The following is a 14,638-nucleotide window of genomic DNA, read 5'->3' as shown; positions in this document are numbered from 1 at the left end:
AAAATAATGAATTTGTAGAGAGTGGGTTTGAAAACTGGGTTAGAATGAGTTGGATCGCTAATAAAGTGGGCCCAATTGACCGGAACAAGGAAACAGGTTCAATTGAATTAGAAAAAGTCATCCTCGGCATAGTACGAGAAGATCAGTTCTTATATATTCATTCCAAGTTTGATTACAGAGTTGGTTCTTGATTGTTACAATGTTTCTCTTGTGATTTTTCAATTCCCATTCATGGAGGATCTTTTACATTATATAGTTCCCTTCAGACAATCTTGATCCCACACTTGTCGATCATTCAAGCTGCTACTCGAGTGCTTGTCCCATCAGACACCCTTTCAGGCTTTCTGTGAGTTATAGTAGCCAAGGCAGCACTGTTCAGGGGTCTTCTCCACATAAATGCGGCCAGAAAGTTAGCTGTAGGGCATTTAATGCGGTGGCAACAGTTTTTCTTTAGATATTTCCTAGCTCCCATTCTTCCAGTTTGTTTTAACATGCATGCCCCTCTCAGCGGAGTCTCCTATAAGGTCACTTTGGGCAGTAGAATAGGCATTTGACCTGTGCTTCGTTCATCCGAGGAAATAATCCTCCTCGGACCACCTTTCCCGACCTCTCCACTTGCATGTTACTTATAGAACTCTGAACTTGACATCCTTACTGTTGTTTATTAGTCCTCAGACTAATCAACGTCCTCGGCCGAAACTCAAGGCCTAATATACAATTTTGGACCCTTATCCCTACAAGATTCTTCTCCTAAAAAAAAAAAAAAAATTTAAATGAGGTGTAACTATTTTTAAGGTTAAACTACCTAATAAATTTATAATGATTTAATATTTTGAAAACTATAATCTTGAATCATAATTTCTCAATGTTTTTAACATGCATGCTAAATTTCATATTAATATGATATTATTTATTATTTTATCTATAAATTCAACTTCTAAGATATTAAAAAAAGACTTGAAATTAGACGTAATTTGAAAATTTAAAGTCTAAACCCAATCCACAGCTATACTACTATTTATCCCAAAATAAAAAACAGACCAAACAATTTGGGATGGAAAGAGTACTATTTAAAAGACTTCCTATGTTTGGGATCCTTATTTTTTTTTTTTTTTCAAAAATGCTGCTACACCCTTATGTTTAAGTAGAGACAAAATTAAAAGACAATCCGATAAAATTACAACTCTAACTTTCATTAAAATATTGCCTAAAAAATAAAGTCACTCTCCTGTTAATTTTCAAATTGCTTTATCTACTTATAAATTAGATTTTCAAAATAAAAATTATATATATATAAGATAAAAACACTTTTTTTTTTTGCTACAAAATATTCGTGTAATATTTGTTCATTTTTTAAGCTAGTCTCATGACACTCTTAGTTATATTAGTAGTTCTAAATGCGTAATATTAATAAGAAAATATGTAAATCTAAAATTGGAATGAATGAAAAATTATGACACTATAAAAAAAATTTTAAAAAAAGAAGCCAACCATATCCAATTTTTTTTCTAATGAATTAATTATGCTAAATGATTAATATAAATATATAATGAGCCATGTGCAATTTCAAGACTAGTTTTCTTTTGTGTAGATAATTTGATATATACAAGGAAAAATTTTGGCTACAAAATTGATTGTAGTCAATAGCTACAATTCTCATAAAAAAATGATAAAATTTAGCTACAAAATTGGTTGTAGTCTAAAACTACAACTTTACTTAATATCTTTTTGTCAGTGGTAAATTTTGACAAATCCACTTTTGAATTACATTTTCTTCTATTATCCTTCATGCTTGCAAAATTTATAAAAAACTGAAGATCAATAGTTATATCATAAATAAATTGTTTAAATGGAATTTTTTTGTAATTTAAAATTATGCATAAAATATAAGTTTATAGATTACATAATAAATAATATCAAATTAACACAAAATTTGATATCTGTATTAAGAGCATAATGAACATGCAATCCAACTGATAAATTTTCAAAATATAATGTAATGTTTGAAAAAAAAAAAAAAAAGTAGTAGCCTTCGGGTACAACCAATTTTGTAGCTAAATTTTTTTCCTTTATTTAAAAAATTAATATTATTGCATGTTTTGAAAATCTAATTATTGAATTACATGTTCTTTATATTCTTAATAAGCATGTCACATTTTGTATCAATCAAATGTTATTTACTCTTTAATTCATAAACTTATTTTTATGTATAATTTTAGACTACAAAATTTGAAATTTAAATATTAGATTAATGATATAACTATAGATTTTTTATCTTATTAAATTTTTGCAAGCATCAGCATATAAGAAGAAAATATAATCTAATAATGGATTTATTAAAATTCACATCAAATAAAAATATATTAAGTAGAATTGTAACAATTGGCAACAACTAAATTTCTACTTAAAAAAAAAAAAAATTGTAGCAAAACTTTGTTCTATATAAAATGGGTAGAGGTGGCAAAAATCTGACATACCCATGAACATGTCACAAAATTATCAGGTTATGAGTTGGGGCTTAACAGGTTCATGTTATATTCAGGTTGACACGCCTAACTTGTTTAATAAATATGTCGTATTTGTGTCCAACCCACGAAACCCATTTGACATGCGTGACATGTTTAACTAAATATCATTTTACCAATATATTCTTCAAACCCCTAAGTATAATCTTATTTTATTTCATAGTTGCATTCTCCCAAGCCCCTTGCCACCTCTCACTCTCATACCTCAATCTCACCTTACCTAACCTTTTTTGTTTTGTTTTTGATGGTCCATATCAATTAAGTTAATGTTTTTTTTTTTTTTTCTCTTTGATAAAATCTGATAACAAAGTTGACATGACTTACTTGTTTAATAAATAGATTATATTAGGGTTAACAAATTCTGACCTGTTTAATAAATATGTTGTGTTCATGTCAACCCATTTAGTCGAATACTTGTGAGTTGATACAACACAAACCCAACACGTGAACACAAATTGTCACCCATAATAATAGATAATGTGGATTTAAACTTTGAATTTCTCTATTGAAAACACCATAGAGGATTTTTAACACTAGTTTTGAATTAATAAAAAAAAAAAACATTTTACATGGCCACTTTGGTCACAATAAAAAGTTTCAAAGTTTCAATCAACTAAACTAAATATGAGTGAGTTTCAGTTAGTTTAACTTTTAGGACCCGTTTGGTAAGAAATTTCAAGTAACGTTGTTTAATTGTTATGAAAATACGGGTGGGGAAAAAAATGTTGTGGAAATATGTGTTGTAGTGTTTAAACAACGAAAAATGTTATTCAAAAAACATTACCAAACAGGCCCTTAAAGTTTTATTTCACAAAAAAAAAAAAAAAAAAAGATTTGTAAAGTTTTTTGTATTCGAATAAGAGATCATATCAAAAACCAATCAGTATCTTTTTTCTTTTTTTGGAAAGAAAATTAGTTTCTTGGTCAAGATGAAATGCAATGATTATGGAGTGGACCTATAAATTAAAAATATTCCAAAAAAAAAAAGTAAGCACCAAAAGTAAGCTAAATATGACTACAATTTAAATATCTTCCTCAAATTTTTATTACCTATCTTAGAACAAGGAAAAAAAAAATTGAAATTTAGGGGGTGTTTGATACATACACTTAAACAATAGTTTTTAGTATTTAAACAACATTATACGTATTTTCACATATTTTTTTACCAATGCATATTTTCAAAAAATACAAACATCATTACTAAAACAACATTACTAAACGGATCCTTAAATTCTAAGTTTTGGACTGCTCACTGTCCAGACATTGGGGCCCCATAATGGAAGCCAGAGTTCAGAATAAGCTTGTACATGTAACCAACCACAACGTGCTAGTCAAATCAGTTGGTAACCCGACATCGCGTAACCCCGGTTAACAAAAACTGTCGGACCCACAAGGGTTAAAGGGTAGGATCCATAGGTGTCACGTGATACTGAAAGCCTGCAATGACGGAATTGATATTTTTAAGGACTGAGAGAGAGATATTTACTAACCTTGAAAATATCTTTAGTGCTTCACGCCTAAAATACAGATTTGCCCTTCACGCCTTACGAGATTTTCAACTTTCCAAACCTGCAATTATTGTCGTTTTTATTATATTGTTATTCAGTCATTATTTTATGGGACCCTCTAAAAAATCCAATGCACCTATCCCAGATGGTATCTTTGTGACTCAACTTTGGTTTTGGATGGGAACAAAATATTAATAATTGGGATACAGGAATGGGCCGACAATTATATGTCCTTAATATTGTAGGTCAGCCCAATAAAATCTAAGAGATTGTAGTGGTGGGCTTCATTTCAGCCATTAAAGCCCATTGGTCTCATTGGATTTACATTAAAGGTTTGCAGGGTTTAAGCTTAAGTCCAATACACTGATCCCGATATGATTCAGAATCGTATCTAGTTTACCCGACATGATTTTAATACATATCCAAAACTAGTCATTTGTCCGAATTGTGTCGAGTCTAGTGCACTGATGCACTGGACCTAACCTGTGTCCAAGGTTATATAATCTTTATTTTATATACTCTTTTATTTTTTGGTACATATGAAAATCTTGATTCTTTTATTGCACAACAAGGTTCAATCTTAGGGTTTTAAAAAAAAAAAAAATTACAAGAAGAAATTGTATGAATTAAATCAATTGGCACACATGGCTAGACAAATTTTAAGGTTAGTAAAGTTGTATGAATAATATCAAAACCAATTAATTTGTGTTTTAATCATATAGTACAGTACTATACAATAAAATAAAAGTTTGAGTCCTAAAAATTGTGGTTTATCTATTTTATTTTTATCCATTCTAAGTTTCTAACTAAATAATCTATGAATAATCTCTGACTACGCTTACGTTCTGCCTTCAGCTTCCCTACACTTTTATGATGATGTAATCTTTAGGCAAGTTTGATTCTTTGAGCATTGCTGCTTCACTACTTCTTGTATGATTGAACTTCCTCCCCATTTCATCTCTACTTCATAATGCCAAGGTTAGGCACATCATTCTAAAACAATTTCTCATTCTCTTCCTTCTGGCCATATTTGTATGTTCACAGAGGGGATACAAAAAAAAACTTAGAAATTTAAAAGTTTATGGAGAAATAGTTTTTGATCTCTTACCGTTTTGAGATTTGACAAGCATGGAGGATAAACATGTAATGTAATCCAAAAAATGATTTATCAAAAAAACTCAAAAAAAGTTACCAAATGGTGTAAATTGACAAAAGTTACACTACATATAACTTGAACCCATACTTTTTAAAAAAAATATATAAGTGGAGCAACCAATGATTTTCTCATTTTTCAACCATTCAATTTACATGAAGATAAAATTCAATTTTGAGTGTTTGATATCATATAATTTACACCATGTAAATGTTCTGTCCATTATATATTTGGGAATCTTAAGATATCATCAACAGTAACTTTGAACAGTTTTGTTGACATAACAAGATAATAAAAGTACATCATTTCATTGATGCAAACAATAATGCATTATGTAAAAGGATATCCTACTATGCAAAATCAAAACATTGATTCCACTATGCAAAAAGACATCCCATAATATTCCACTATCAAAAGATTCAAAGCATCCAAGATACTTATAATATTATAAATACCAAGTTATGTATATTAGTCTCTCTCTTTTTTCTTCTTTTGCCCTGTTAAGTATATTGAAATTAGTAAGATGTTTTTTTCTTTTCTTTTTTATAGGATAAAAGAATAAACTATCTTTACTAAGTGGAAGTCTACTGCTAAAACTTTTTTTTTTTTTTTAATCTCAAAAAAAGGTTACTAATCTCATGAGTGCTCATTGTGGCCCAAATGGAAATATGGATCGCTATTAAGTGTTGATAATCTCTTCGGCTGCTCATAAAGGCCCAAAACACAGACAAATTGTTTGTGCAATCACAATTTTGAAATCGATTGGGCCTTGGTTCAAATTTCAACTGATTGCTGGCTTTTTCCTGTGGGCCTTTAGCCACTACAATTTTGGTCTGGTGCGATTTCGATCATCACTTCAGAATAAGAAGTTGGGTTTGTCTCTCTTGGACTGAAGTCATGAAAGCATGCATATTTATACACTTAAAAGGCCTATTCCGTTGATGATATATATATATATATATATATATATAATTTTTTTTTTTTTTGGTTGAAAATTTAAGATTTTAGTAAGTTTAAATTCCTAATTATTTCTGAAAAATTAGATGTTACTGTTTGGTATGAAACTAGTTTTTTTTTTTTTTTTTTTTTTTTTTTTTTTTAATAAATGAAATCCTGAGAGCTTAGTGCAAATTTAAAGGGGGAAAACAAGTTAAACAACTTACAGGACCATTACGTCAGGTAAGACATGATAAGAAATGTTAAATAGTTTTAGGCCTTAATTGTTACAAGTACAAAGTAATGTTAGTGATGCTATAAATTTTACTATATAAGTCTTACAAATTAATGTGTTATTTAATTTTTTTTTTTTTATAGATACAATAAAATTTTAACCTATGACATTAACTTCATGATGATTGCTCTTTATCATCAAGTCAAGATATTAATCGGATTTTGTGTAACCAAAATTTGAACCCCTAGATTTCTCATTTGTAAAACAAAAGATCTACCAGTTGAGTTAACTAACAAACTGATACTAATGTGTCTACTTTTAAACATATAACCAAAATAAAAACTAAGAAATTTATTTTTATGTTATTAATGTAGAACCATCTTAGTAACAAACAAACAAAAAAATGATTTGGACTAAACATGTTCATTAACATGTCATGGGTTCTAGTCAGTTCAACTAGCTATAGTAAAGTCTCTAATAGTTGCATAAAAGATTTGGGGTTCAATCCCTGCCTACACTAAAAACCGATTGGTCTATTGGTTTAATAATAAAGAGTTATCATTAGGAGCGAATGCCATAGGTTGAAAGTCTCTCTAAAAAAAATATATTCATTAACATGCCAATTTGTGAACTTTTCTAGTAAAATTGAATTTAGTATTTTTGTCAAGTGGAAGGCACGAGAGATTAGATTTCCTTAACTTTTATTAATTTCGACAAACTAAATACATAATATTTGAAAGCTTACTTTAATTCATCTAATTATATTAATTTTTTTTAAATTTTGGTTTTTAGAATTACAAATAGTACTAAATTATGCTTTTTTAAACTAATTAGGATTTAGACTCACCATCCTTTTGGATAAAACAACTCAACACCAAAAAAATCCTTATTAAATTAAGTTTGATATTTTATAATTAAATTAGATATGTTCTCTTTTATTTATTAATAAATTCTCTAATTAGAAATTTTATTTATTAATGCTTATTAATTAAATATGTGTTAGCTACAAACTATACTACAAATTACTAATATGGTGAGTAGTTATTAGTAAGTAAAAAAACTACATAAATAGTGGGCCTAAATAAAAATGAATAAAAATTTGTCACATCAATGGTTTGTAAAAATATTGTAAAATAGTGTTTGGTTGTAGCATTGCTCAAATTTTTTTTTTGTAGGACTTTCGTGCATGTGCATGACACAAATTAGAAACTGGTTTATAATATATTCTTGACACAAATTTTTTTTTTTTTGTATTCTCAAAATATATATACACAAATACAATCCTAATAAGTGCTTAATAGTAAAATATTTATTTCCGTATGCAAATATAATAATTATAAATAGCTATTATAAATACTGTAAGGACACGATTTTTAACGACCCAAGGACGACGTTGGGCTCGTGTGTAAAGGGCCCGAACAATATGATTTGTAGAGAATGGGTTTGGAAAGGCCTGCCTTTGGGCGCTAGGCTTCGGTCTGGTCCCGGTTTCATGAGCGATCATACAAAGATGAGTTTAGACTGTATAGCTGAGCCTTGCATCAATGTAGTTTGAAAAGTTTGACTCCTCGGAATTAGTCCGAGGAGCATTACATTCTCACCATTCCTCCTTTTTCTTCCTCCTTTTCTCCTCTTTTATACTAGTATTCGATTTCCCTTCTTCATCTACGTGTCAGTTTCTCCTTGTTTGGGGCAGTTACTCGTCCTATCAATCTTCACGTCAGAGTGGTTGGGAAAAGCTGGATAGCATGGTATGGGGTATGGGCTTGTCAGGTGCTGGGCTCCACGTTATGGTGTTGGCAGCTTTCTAGCTTGTACTGTTCTTATACTGAGTTTGTCCTTTTCTTCAAGTGTTTTGTGAGGCGTTGAGCGTGAGGTTGTCCTCGGCTATATTATTGGGCCATCAAGGGGTTCTCCTCACACCTCCTCGGCAATAGGGCTCCTAGGCTTGGGTTTTGGGCCTTTAATGTGAAGTGGGCCGGGATTCCAAATTTCAGGCCCCACAATAGCCCCTCGAAATCCTGCTTCCCGACTTTTTAGTTGGGAAGAAGGGTTTTGGTGATGCTGTGCCCACCTCGTGACTTGTTCAAGTTCCGTATCTTACTGCTGCTTGTGTTCTTCCACTTGCATGGGAGATGTGCCGAATTAATAGGCATTACTTTATTCTTCATCCGCGCAGTGCCCTTCGTCATTTCAGTATTCGAGGCGCGCCTTCACGAGGACCTTTAAATCTTGTGGTGGCGGATAGCGTTGGAAATTGTGCCAGAGCTGCCTTGTCTGCAGCGTTTCTTGGGAATCTGCTCAAATTAAATTAAATGACACCTCCTTACCCTTTAAATAAGTAGGACAGATGGTTATTCTCCTGGCATATAAACCCTTCTGCTCCCTTCAAAACCATAACCTTTTATCCATAACCGGTTCCCACATCCAGTGTCGTCCTCCCTTAGTGCAATATGTTTGAGGCTTGGGTGGAGATGGAGGTGGAGGAACTTCACCCGCCACAGAGGCACCGGACCCTTCCAAGACTTAAAGTGATGTGGTCTGGGCAGGGGAGGCACAGATTTAAGGTGTCCTCCCGCTTGGATATGGTGGGAACGGTACCCTCCCCTCTTTCAGTCAAAATCCAAAGCAGGTTCTGGTCACACCAGATTTTTGGTGTGTCAGAAGAAAGGTTTTCCGCCATCAGCGCCGTCTGCGATACCGCAGGCGTGGTTCCGTGGAGGCCAATCAACTTCCGGCTGCCTGCACCTTTTCTTCAACGGTGCTGGCCTCAAGTTGGGGTCCCTGCACCTTTTTTTCGGCTCCGCTAGCCCGAAGTCGGGCTCTCTACGCCTTTTCTTCAACGGTGCAGGCCCCGAGTTGGGCTCTTTGGCTGCCTGAGTTATAGGCATGTAAAAGTGTTGAGGAATGGTTTTCCTTGAACAACGTCTTGAAACAGCAGCCAACCTCCCCTCTGTACTACTTCCTCGGCTTTCTCTTTATTTTCTTGGATCTTTCTTTTCGCTTATGTAGTTAGCTTTAATATAAGCTTATTCCAGCTTTTCATTGTACGCTGTACTATTTCTTTGTCTTAATAAAAGAGGAATTTATTTACTTGTTTTGAATATTTTTCTTTTTTGCAACTACTACTTTGTGAATGGGTGTGCTCCATGTGTGTTTTTCTTCAATGATACTTAGAGCAGGAAACCTTGAAACATAATCCGACTAATTCTAATTTACCGACATTACCAAGCATAATAACGATAATTCACAGTAAATTAAACTCAGGAAACTAACCGAGATAATAGCTGAATATTCCGTAATACGTGCGAGGAGACCGTCCGAGAACGATAAACTCTAAATAATTCATCCGAGGGGGTAACCGAGCAGTGAGGGACTCTAACTGCGTTCTGACAACGTATGGCACTATATTGCAGTCGCACCAATTCCTCTGGTACCGAGGATCCGAGGGTAGGCTGGGGAATCCATGCAGCCTTGGGATTAGCCCACTTATCAATGGGGAACTCTTTCGCGGGGTAGATTCTAAGGGTCATATAACGTCCAGGTTGTGTCCAATCCCCGTATTGTCTCTTCTAAGTACTTGGTTTCCAGATAGGCTTGAGTCCGAGGACCATGCAAGACCTTGGTTCTGTCCAAAACTTGTAATTTTTCTTTTGAGTACTTGGTTTCCCCATAGGCTTGAGTCCAAGGACCATGCAAGGCCTTGGTTCTGTCCAAAACTTGTAGTTTTTCTTTTGAGTATTTGGTTTCCCCATAGGCTTGAGTCCAAGGACCATGCAAGGCCTTGGTTCTGTCCAAAACTTGTAGTTTTTTCTTTGTGTACTTGGTTTCCCCATAAGCTTGAGTTCGAGGACCATGCAAGGCCTTGGTTCTGTCCAAAACTTGTAGTTTTTTCTTTGTGTACTTGGTTTCCCCATAGGCTTGAGTCCAAGAACCATGCAAGGCCTTGGTTCTGTCCAAAACTTGTAGTTTTTTCTTTGAGTATTTGGTTTCCCCATAGGCTTGAGTCTGAGGACCATGCAAGGCCTTGGTTCTGTCCAAAACTTGTAGTTTTTTCTTTGAATATTTGGTTTCCCCATAGGCTTGAGTCCGAGGACCATGCAAGGCCTTGGTTCTGTCCAAAACTTGTAATTTTTCTTTTGAGTACTTGGTTTCCCCATAGGCTTGAGTCCGAGGACCATGCAATGTCTTGGTTCTGTCCAAAACTTGTAATTTTTCTTTTAAGTACTTGGTTTCCCTATAGGCTTGAGTCCGAGGACCATGTAAGGCCTTGGTTCTGTCCAAAACTTGTAGTTTTTCTTTTGAGTACTTGGTTTCCCCATAGGCTTAAGTCCGAGGACCATGCAAGGCCTTAGTTCTGTCCAAAACTTGTAGTTTTTTCTTTGTGTACTTGGTTTCCCCATAGGCTTGAGTCCGAGGACCATGCAAGGCCTTGGTTCTGTCCAAAACTTGTAGTTTTTTCTTTGAGTATTTGGTTTCCCCATAGGCTTGATTCCGAGGACCATGCAAGGCCTTGGTTCTGTCCAAAACTTGTAGTTTTTTCTTTGTGTACTTGGTTTCCCCATAGGCTTGAGTCCGAGGACCATGCAAGGCCTTGATTCTGTCCAAAACTTGTAGTTTTTTCTTTGAGTATTTGGTTTCCCCATAGGCTTGAGTCCGAGGACCATGCAAGGCCTTGGTTCTGTCCAAAACTTGTGATTTTTCTTTTGTATTTATTTATTTTTCGAACGTAAGCCCCTAGACCAGGGCGGGGAGAGCTGGCTTGAGGCCAGAATCCCCTAGAGCTGCCCGTGCCATTGGCACTGCAAGGTGTAGCCCCTAGCAGTAGTTTATGTCGGAGCAACAACCGCATGCCGCCGGGGATGAAGGAAACCCCGCGAACCTCTGCTTGCTAGAGAGTTGACTCAACCGCCACCTGCGCCAACGCGCAAGCCTTCCCACAGACGGCGCCAATTGTAGGGACACGATTTTTAACAACCCAAGGACGACGTTGGGCTCGTGTGTAAAGGGCCCAAACAATATGATTTGTAGAGAGTGGGTTTGGAAAGGCCTGCCTTTGGGCGCTAGGTTTCGGTCTGGTTTCGGTTTCATGAGCGATCATACAAAGATGAATTTGGACTGCATAGCTGAGCCTTGCATCAATGTAGTTTGAAAGGTTTGACTCCGAGGAATTAGTCCGAGGAACATTACATTCTCACCATTCCTCCTTTTTCTTCCTCCTTTTCTCCTCTTTTATACTAGTATTCGATTTCCCTTCTTCATCTACGTGTCAGTTTCTCCTTGTTTGGGGCAGTTACTCGTCCTATCAATCTTCACGTCAGAGTGGTTGGGAAAAGTTGGATAGCATGGTATGGGGTATGGGCTTGTCAGGTGTTGGGCTCCACGTTATGGTGTTGGCAGCTTTCTAGCTTGTACTGTTCTTGTACTGAGTTTGTCCTTTTCTTCAGGCGTTTTGTGAGGCGTTGAGCGTGAGGTTGTCCTCGGCTATATTATTGGGCCATCAAGGGGTTCTCCTCACACCTCCTCGGCAGTAGGGCTCCTCGGCTTGGGCTTTGGGCCCTTAATGTGAAGTGGGCCGGGATTCCAAATTTCAGGCCCCACAAATACCTTAAGTATCAAATTCCATATTTACACACACAAGATAATAAAGATGAAAAATATTACTATGTTCAAATTTTCCTGCAGATTATAGACTATTCTATACTTAAATATAGAATAAATTTAAATTTTATTCTATATTTAAACTCTCAATTAAAATCTTACCAATTTATACTTTTCTTCAATGGAATATATAGTTACATATACAAAATTGTAATAAATATTTTTTAATAACTCCCATATATATTTATTAGTTTCATGTAAAAACATAAATTATAATCTATATATATATATATATATATAAAACCGAAGCCTCTGCTAGCACCACAATTTTCCACGTCAGCACAATATTTAAAAAATAAAAAATAAAAATAAAAACATTATAACACTTCAAAACCCTAGCAACCTTACCCTCAAAACCCTAGCCACCTTACCTCTCTCTCAAGTTAAGAAATATAAAGCCACAGTTTCTGCAAACTCTCCCTCTCCCTCTCCAAACGTAAATATCAAATTCAACCCCTTTAATTTCTCTTTATATTTTTGAGGCTTCTATAGAGTTATAGTGAGTTATGCTGATTTTGTTTTTTGTGTGTGTGTATAGATGGTTATAATACTCCGGTATTCCAAGAGAAGTTTGTGTTTTCGTTAATTGAAGGCCTTAGAGAGATAAGTGTTGCAGTTTGGAACAGTAATACAAAAGACGATTTCATTGGCAGCGGAAAGTAATTACTTTGTCTCATATTTTTGTTTTTTGAATTGATTTTGTGTGCTTTTTAGACCCTTTTGGATCAATTTTGTTAATTGGGTTTTTTTTTTTTTTAGGGTCCAATTGGGGAAGGTTCTTTCAAAGGGTTACGACAACCGCACTTGGTGTCTGTATACTAATAGTGGGGGGTAAGTGCTATAAATTACTAACCCTTTTAAGTGTATAATCTGTTTTTAAAATTATCTATAATATTTTGTCCTCCGAAAATTTTATCTCTTTAATTTTATTATATTGTGTTTCTTAAGCTATAGACAGATTTTCTTTGTTTTTTATTTTCAATAATAAATCATTTTATTGCAATACCGGTAATTGTTTGAGAAATCCAATATGTTCATATCTCTATAGAATAGAGAATAGTATAAGCCAATTTTATTACAACTACTTAAATTGAGTTGACTTAAATCCGTACAATTACAAAATATAGTATGAAAGATAATGGAATTAATTGTTGTAATTTTTATTTTCTTTCCATGTTTTGAATTTCCATGTTTTTATTGTTGATGAGAAATTAAGGCTCAGTTACACAATATGTGTAAATTCTTCAGAAGGCTACTTTAAATAGTAAGTCAATGCGTCTCTTACATTTGGGTATTAGTTAGAATTATTTTCAAATGATTGTACCAATAAAAGTGAATGTGTATAAATTTTGTTTAATTATCCCGTGCATCGCACGGGTTAGCGACTAGTATATACCTATTTATAACTACTATCATTGTCTAATCTCATATTTAATTATGTCATATACAAACACATCAAAATAAATTCTTATTAATAACTATCATAATCATCAAAATTTTTAATTTATAAACAAAATAAGAGAGAGAGAAAAATCAATTCTTTTTAGATAAAATCATATTTAATGAACTTTCATGTGTATAATTACAGTACATGGGTAGCTGTAATTTACTTAAAATAAATAAAAAAATGTTTAAAAAAGTGTATTTATAATCATTTATCCTTATATTTTATTTATTTATTGAATTTAGATATTTTACATATTTTTGTTATGGGAAGATTATATTTTATATTTAAACATTCTATGTGAATATTGCCGCATCATATGTCATGCAATCATCTGCATATATGCTAAGGTCATATTTATTTCATACGCTTATAATTGCAGCTTTGAAATATTATATAGGGAAAAATAAATAAATAAAATAAAATAAAAAGAAAGAAACTTGGAGAAGAAGCATTCCAAGAGTTCTAATAATCAATTTTTGACTAAATCTGATAACAACATATATAATTACATTCTTTTAGAGGTGTTCACAAATGGTGGCGCATCACTGTTTTCTTCATCTTTTAGAAAGAACGCTACTTCAAATCAGAATTTTCAAGACATAAAATATAAGTTGTTCCCGTCGTTTTAGTTAGGTTTGTAGGTAACTTATGTTGACTGTGTTCCTATGGAAGGAATTTCATGCAAAACAATGAAAGATACATTCCTTTAGTTCCTTGAAAGTTGACACTGTTAATTCTAAATAAAATTGTGCGCTATTATTTGACTAGTCGGAGTTTTTTTTAATGGTTATAGAGATATATATTAGAAAAGTTGCAAAGATTTTTCAATTGGTTATATAAATAAATATTGCAAAACCTTTGAGGATTTATGGTAAGCCAATTCAAAAGCATTGCACTTATAATTTATCAATTGACTAGCTGAATGAAAAAAGTTTTTAATCAACCTCTCTATCTTCTTCTCTTTTATTTAATTTCTTTGAATAATTCTTAAGACTAGGTTTAGATGCCACTTTGAGAATCAATTCCCAATCTTTAATATCAGTGAACAAGCTAATAAGATATCATTCTTTATAGATATTCTCTTCACAGACGTTTCTTTTGGCTTAGGTTAGAGAAAACAAACAATTCCAACATGTACCTTTTTTTTAAGAGAGTTCCAACCTATAGCATCCA

The sequence above is a fragment of the Quercus robur genome, chromosome 11 (genome assembly GCF_932294415.1).
Source record: "Quercus robur chromosome 11, dhQueRobu3.1, whole genome shotgun sequence".
Lineage (NCBI taxonomy): Eukaryota > Viridiplantae > Streptophyta > Magnoliopsida > Fagales > Fagaceae > Quercus > Quercus robur.
Note: the sequence above shows the minus strand (reverse complement) of the source record.